Source organism: Lissotriton vulgaris, chromosome 7, assembly GCF_964263255.1.
Source record: "Lissotriton vulgaris chromosome 7, aLisVul1.2, whole genome shotgun sequence".
Classification (NCBI taxonomy): Eukaryota; Metazoa; Chordata; class Amphibia; order Caudata; family Salamandridae; genus Lissotriton; species Lissotriton vulgaris.
The window spans coordinates 540,500,025-540,507,843 of record NC_141695.1 but is presented as its reverse complement, the minus strand read 5'-3'; the positions used below and the strand labels follow the sequence as shown (position 1 = coordinate 540,507,843).

The 7,819-nt window shown below is 48.2% G+C and overlaps 1 long non-coding RNA gene across 1 annotated transcript; it reads right to left on the bottom strand.

The window, feature by feature from the left end:
- Positions 1 to 961: 961 nt before the first annotated feature.
- LOC147701998 (uncharacterized) lies at positions 962 to 3,988 on the bottom strand. Its single transcript, XR_015297491.1, has 3 exons — positions 3,890 to 3,988; positions 3,010 to 3,135; positions 962 to 1,214 (listed from the first exon to the last, which is right to left on the bottom strand). It is a non-coding gene; the product is annotated as an uncharacterized LOC147701998 (long non-coding RNA).
- Between the last annotated feature and the right edge of the window lie 3,831 nt (positions 3,989 to 7,819).

Sequence of the window (7,819 nt, the reverse complement as noted above, 5' to 3'; positions counted from 1 at the left end):
ACAGAGACCTTATGTTGAATATAGTTATCAATAATTCCACACAGGCCCTGTACTGTCGCATTCTTTCTTTCCACAGTTGTCGATGATATATTCTTACTCTGCTTGACAAAGAACCATTGCTAATGTGAAAGAACTTCAACCGAATTAGTAGTTATACTTTACCATTTGTTAGGCTACAATGTGGCACTGCTCTACTGTACTTCTGTCACCTGCTATATTCTCAGTTGTACCGTTGAATTGCTCAGGAGGACAAACCAGATTTCATTTTCTTTTTTTTCATAGGCATGCAACTGCCACTGTGTCACACCACTACTACCACCGCTATGAGGAAATTTTATCCGACCAAGATTGCCAACGTTATTCGGTGTTTCCCGTGGAGCCAGCCCTGGGCCTAGCCCTACTTTCAAACACAAATTACAGGTAAGATAAGCGTTTGGTGGTTTGGGGGTATAATGGAGTATTAGTACGAGAGACGAGAGCCTGAAGGTAGTACTACTAAAGTCCTAGGACTCTTGGATTCACTTCACTTAGTCTGTGAGAGGCACTTAGTGTTGAAAACATTTGGGCATTTACACTTAAAGGAAGAAAATGGAACTAAACTTTCAGGAAAACAGTCAACGTTAAACCCCCACCCACCAGGCAAGCAGTAAAAAACAGGTATGCTCAGATAAAGTTTGAAAAAGTATATTTATATCCCTAACAAAATAATCTCCCGCAAGACCCTCCCTAACCCCAACGATTGTCCTTCAAAAGTCCCCAAAAACCCAACTCCCAATTCCCACCCCCCAAAAGTCTCTAAAAAAGGGGCAAGGGACACTATGGGTGGATGCTGTTCACTTTTTGGGCCAGGGCATCATGCTCCTCGCGGAGCAAGGCGAGCTCCTGCTGAAGGCGGGACACCATCAGGGTGGTGCGGCGCAGGCGTGCCTTCACTGCCTTGCAGGTGCAAGGCCTGTGAGAAGCAGCTGTTGGCCTTGCTGCTCGGGGGTGGCGTTTGCCTTTGGCAGCCCGGCTCAGTCTCGGTGGACCACTGTGCTGGGTCACGGTGGCAGCCGGTGAGGCCACGGAGGACGACGTTGTCGTTGTTGTCGACCGCACACTTTCCACGTCCTCCAGGGCCACCAGCCGCCGATATTCCGCAACAGTGGCCTCGATTCTCCGTTGCCGGGCCGCTCTAGCCAGCTCCTTCCTCCTTGTTCGTTTGGAAGGAGAACCTATATGAAGAAAGAAAGACATAGTCTGTAACCAATGCTCTTTAAGATTAACTCAATCATTCAGCAGAAATGTGTGCTGCAGTACAACTAGCAACTTGCAAGCGCATTACATAACTATTGAGGCCAGTATCTATCTAACCTCACACTTCTTCATCCTTGCTCTAACATTAGTGGGAGTTTAAGGAACAAATTCTATGAGCACTGTGGACTTCCATTGGAGTCGACTATGAAAGTACACCAGTCTTATTCTTCTTCTTGTCTCTTGTTTTGGAAAATTGGTACGTTATTTTCTGCAAGCCGGCATAATGCCAGCGCGGTAAACTTGCACCCGAGAAAAAGAGACGCACGCCATGAGGAGTGACCTAGACTTGCGTTGCCGTTGCGTTACTGTACCCGTCCAGTACATGCAGGTGGTGAATCTCTTACTTTTCTATTACGGGTGGCACTGAGAATACTCTGTTACAACTCAAGGGCTACTGCTTAATTAATTTAACTTTCACCCTACAGTGGAAATGAGTACTAGAAATGGAAAATTGAAGAAGATAAATAATCTGATTATCTATCACTTCACATGGGATGTTTTTGCTTATATATGGGATGACTTTAGGTGCTTTGCTTTTTATTGAGTGACAGGCAGTGATACATCCACACATGAATGACTGAGTACTACTAAACTTATTAAGAGAGGTAGGGAGTGGCCACCATAATAACCGGATCTATGCAGTGCTTGCAATACAAACTACTGCTACTATTTATGGTAGTATTTGGACAAAATTAAAAGTTCTTTTCCTTGCCTTTCCTACACTGGAACGGACGTGCGGGTGCAGTGTTAGTGTTACATGCTCTTCAAAGTTACACTTAGTTCATCCACTGACCGTCTACTCTCTCTAGATCATGGGTACTCACAAACTTTCTCTCAGGGGCTACATTTACAGTGTAGTTTGGGGCCGAGGGCCGCACTGGTGGGGGCGGAGTCAGAGGGGGCGGGGCTAAAGCAAAACGATAACTTGTGACCATGAGGTTGCACACAGGTCCCTGCAGCAGATGCCCTCATCCACTGAGCCACCAGACCCAGCATTTACATACATCTCTCTCCCTCCTGCTGTCCCTCCTGCCCTCCCTCCATCTCTCTCTCCCTCCTGCCCTCCCTCTCCCTCTGTCATCTCACTGTGTGTGTGTCTATCTGTGTCAGCCTTCAGCCCGGGTTGAGACCGCTTCCTCAACGCGCACACACAGACAACAACACCAAAGTACTTAACAGGTCTTTAAAAGACCATTAACATATTATTGAGGCTTTGTTTGTTTTAGCGCCCCTGCTTCTCCACCCTGACAATCACTGCTTGCCCGGCCCCACAGAGCAGAGGCTTAGTTCTATTTCACCTCTTTGTGGCCTTGCATCTCCACTCTGCTCTGTGGGGGCCGGGGGAGCAGTGATTGTCAGAGTGGAGATGCAGGGGCGCTAACAGGTGAAATACAAAAAAGCCTCTGCTCTGTGGGGGCCGGGGGAGCAGTGATTGTCTGCAAGGTCAGCGCACCGCCAACGAAGGCTTGCCGGGCCACCACCGGCCCGCGGGCCGTACTAGGAGTACCCCTGCTCTAGATACACATATGCTATCTAAGAGTCAGATAGTAGCATGATCCAGGTATATGGACACATACAGTTTCTGTGTCACCCACCCAGGCTGTTGTCCTTCCACCCATCATTGCTTCATCATTCACCCAGCCATGCATCTCATATTCTTGCCTTCCCAGCTAGTCTTCAATCTCAATAAGTAAGGAATATATAAGAGCTTACCTCTGGCCGCCACCACCGTCTCAACTCTCACATCCGGCGCCGCCGCCTCCTCCCCTGATGATGAATTGCCCTCCGCCTCCGTGTCGAGCACCACCACCACACTGGCCCCGCCACCAGATGTTCCACCTACAAAGTACATTTAAGAATCTTAGAATAAAGCACTCACTAGTCACTAGTATTTGGTCTAGGAATGAAGACATGTGAAAACAATGTAATTTGTGACTGTCTACGTTAAAGTTAAAAAAAATGTCCCTTTTTCCAGGGAAGGTTGTCTTGCTGCACTTTTTGGCACAACTGATGAAGGCTGATTTTTTAACACGCACCATTTTTCTCCACACAGACAGAAGATGGACTTCTAACAACAAGATCAAGTTGAAACCAGGTGAGAGCTCGGCTCGACCACAAGAAATGTCTTCAATTAATCGTCAGCACTAACCACTTTTCCATTATCAGTTAAACGTTTAGTTTTATTATGACTTCATTTTAATAAATGTGTTTACTTTTAATAAAGCTTTTAAATTTAAATACAATCTGTGTTTTTTGGTCCTCCAGACTAGAGTGACTGAACGAAAGGTTTTGCAATTTTTGCAAGCATGAGTCCAGATAGAACACTTCAAAAGACATTATGGACAATCCCAGAGGACTGCACTAAGTTGATAGAGCTATTGCTGACTAGAATCATGGGAGTTTCGCCAACCGTGCAATCTTAGTTAGCTACACAGACAGACTAATAAGAATAATCTAGTAATACCACAGGGAGTCATAGTAGAGGCAGGATAAGAATTTAGATACAGTCTACAAGAAGAGCAAAGACAATTTTGAAAAAATTCAAATGAGGAACGCTAGGAAAAATAGGTACTAGTCTAAAATGAAAACTTACTGGGGCCAGCAGAGGAGCCCTCGCCTGCCCGATCCTGGCCCTGTTGATGAACAGCATCCGCCGCCTGCTGCTCCTGTGTCCTCCTCTCGCCCCTGGGGGGAGCTGACGTACAACATGAAAGAAAGAACAGAAAACATGGATGATTGTTGCTTGTCAATGTCAACCAAATCAAACATTTCAAAAGAACAATAACAAAATATTTCCGCGAAATTATATTGATTATGGTTACTTTTTATTTATTTGCGGACCTGTGACTTCGAAAGTCACGTAACTCACTAAACAAAGTACTGAAACGTTCACCTAGGACTGGCAGGCAGCAGTCCGCAGGCAAGACGCAAAGTGACAGACAAACTCCATTGTGATTTCAGTCAGATCAGTGACAACACTAACAGTTGCCTGCTACATTACCAGTCATTTAAATAGTCAAACTATCAATCCACCGCCACTATTTTTCTTATTGTCAGGGTTACAAAGGAAGGGGCAGATTTAAGCCCTTGCGGCTCTTTTGCGCCGTTCTTGCGTGACTTTTGTGACGCAGCAGCTAAACAAAAAAGGGCGCCATGGTGCGGCGTATAATATTATAACAACGTGACGCATTTGGGAGATGCATCCCGTTATAAAGCCCTGCGCCATCAGGGGGCGTTCCGGCGCAAGGGAGGGCATTCCTGCGCTGGAACACATCCTAATAGTGGCTGAGGGAAATCTACAAAATATCAATCAGTCACCTTTAGGACAATGATGCGTCACACAAACCCTGCACCTGCTTGAAGCAGACGTACGGCTTGACCCAGCATTGGGGAGATAGGGTACCCCAGAGCATTGATGGAGCTGCGCCATCGTTGCGACGCAACTCCAGCAGTAAAGCTTCGGTGACGTTTTGGGCCCATGGGGAGCCGCATTGCAAATACGGCGCACCATGTTTGGTGGTGGTAGCGGGCCGCACAATTAATGGCGCATCCCTGCTACTTTGCAGGGATGCGACGGTAATTGCAATTCTGCCCCTTAGGGGCATACTTACTTACGCGTTCTGGCGCATCTCCAGAGATGCGCCAGATCAAATGCGTCACGCAAAACTACCCTTGCGACACGGCAGATGTGCCTCATTTACAATGCGGCGCGCCCTGGCGCAAGGGTAGGCACTTGCGTGACGCATCTCGTCACGTAAGAGCGGCGCATCGCTGGAGTCACGTCGCCAACGCAATGCAACTCCAGTAATGCTCAGGGCCACCCAATACTTTACATGCTGTGTCAGTCCTTTCGCCTGCTTCGAGCAGACATAAGGAATTGAATTGACGTAGCAGCGTCGCAGAAGTGCCTGCGTTAAATCTTGTAGATTTCACGCAGGCAATTTTGCGAGGCGCACAGCCGCTGGACCGCCCACCCTGCGTACTAGGAACGCACCCATTGTGGTGCAGGCCCATGGCTTTATAACGTGACGCATCTCCCTAGATGCGTCATGCTGTAAATGACTTGCAGGGATGCGGCACGTTTACGCCGCTGTTGCGTCACGCAAGGCAACGTAAACGTGGCGCAAGGGGCTTGTAAATGTAATCTGCCCCCTAGTGTCTAGCATTACGCAGTTCTGTTAAGTACACTCATACATAATAGTTACTCAGGCCAATGAGACCACGAAATAGAAAACAAATAAGCATAGTAGCAACCCCACTGAGAAGGAGAGCAGTGCACCTGAAATGCACAGAAGATTTTGAAATATAATTTAACTACAATGTAATCGTCATCAGCGGCATTATTGGCTTGCTCCATGTAAAAAACAAATATTTGCAATACAACAACACAGAGCAGGAGAAAACATCATAGTAGTGAGTGATTAAATGCCAATGGCTACTACTACTCACCAAGCCCGGGGATCTCCAAGCCGAGCTGGTCCAGCAGGTCGCGCTCGCGGTCCAGGAGGTCCGTCCAGCGATGGGTGACCTGGCTGTAGGTGCGCTGGACCCCGTAGAGGTGGGATATGGCCCAGCACACCTTCTCCCACCGCTTCCGGCGCTCCCGCATGTTATAGCCGCCGGCCGCGATCCTGCCGCCTCCCGCGATGGTCCTGGGCAGGCGGCGCTGGACGAAGTAGACCAGCGCGCCCACTTCCTCCGGGCTGAATATCTCCCGGCGCGTCACCTGCTCCCCCCTCGATCTCACGCCTGCTGTCCTGCCACTGGGTCCAGCACTACTCCCCGCCGCCGCTGCGGCCCTCAAGTGCCTGGGCAGCTTCACGGCGCCTGGCTTGACCATGGTCTGGGCAGGTAAGGTAGGAAGAAGTAGAAAATTAAGAAAGAATAGGATAGGGAAGAAGAAAAGAAAAGAGTTTACAAAAGTAGTTTAAAAGTAAAGAAAAATAGCAGAAAAGACAAAAATATACAGCTAGGAAAAGAGAGGGATAGATAAGAAGCAAAATCCTAAAAAAAAAACTGAAAACAAGCAAAGGATGGGAAAGATATCAAGAGGATTAAACACCATGCCCAGACACAGGAAATGAATGAAAAACAAGATGGCCGGCGCCCGTTTCCGAGCGCGAAAGTCAGTTCGCGCGAGATTTTCCTCGCGATCTCGTGCGAACCTCTAGATTTCCCGCGCGATCTCGTGCGAACCTCTACTCGCAATGCGCTTACTGCGCGAGATTATACATAGCGGGCGGAAACGGAAATACGTCACGCAAACAAAATGGCCGCGCCCGTACTCGACCTTGGGGTAAATTCGCGTGTTGCGCTGCAAGCGGCTCGCGAATACTGCAAAAAAACTCGCGAAACAACAAGCCGCAAAAAAATAAAATGCTCATTCGCACGAATTGGCGGCTTCCGCGGTCGGTTTCGCACGACGCCGCGCCCCGCGAATAGCGCGAAAAAAACCGCAAAACGATTTCAGCAAAAGCAAAAGCAATGAGCAGGTGCAAAAGGTCAACCTCATGATTTGTAACGATTCTTTGTATTGCTTCCTGAGGGGGCCCTCCAGAATTCGGTTGCCTGCTTGCAACTATTGTGTGACCCTGCTCTGACCTTAACTGTATGCCACAAAGGTCCTGATTTACAGCTAAAGGAGCAGACAAGCAGGTGCCAGGCTGGAACTTTAAATTCTTTCAGTGACACATTAATTAGCCCCTAATTCATTATTGTCAGTTGGGGCAGGGCAGGTGTTGTAACTAATTTTGCAACAATGAAAGCACTTAGCAAGTGCAAAAGATCACTAATCAGGGCGCACTAAGGAAGCAGGTGCCAGCTAAAAAAATATTCTGTGACACATTAATCAGCCCCAAATTAATTCAGGTCACTTGAGGCAGGGAAGGTGTGCTTTGCTTTGCCGAAAATAATGTACACTGGACAACCAGAGGGTGTGGTGATGAAACAGAGGGTGGCATGGGTGGGCCAGAGGGTGGCATGAGTAGTCAGAGAGTGGCAGTGGTGACAGAGAGTGGCAGTGATGAAGAAGAGTGTCCCAAACAGGCTGGACATGTAGAAACAACAAGTTCGCAAAACTTGCGACCCGACAGGTAAGTTCGCAAATTGCGAAATTGTAAAAACCCTCGCGAACTGGCAGAAACACGGGCGAACACAAAAAAAAAAAAAAATCCGCAAATTCGCGGGAATTCGCGGATTTTGCGGATTGCGAATCCGCAAATCCGCAAAATTCGCGAACGCGAGATCCGCAAAATTCGCCCATGCTGTTGTGCTTCCTCCAAGGAAACCTGCTGCAATTCAGCTTGGGCTGTGGCTAGGAGATGATGGGTATGCTCTGTGTCCTGGCGGCGAAGAGACGCTTCCATATGCAATATCTGCGTTTCCAAATCAGTCAGGCGCGCCAGACAGAGTGCCTCGGTCCGCCAAACGTAACCTTTAATGTGACCTCTTAAGGAAGGCTTACTAGCCGCCCATAGCGCCACCGCCGATGACACAGAGCTTACATTCAGCTTGAAAAACTGAG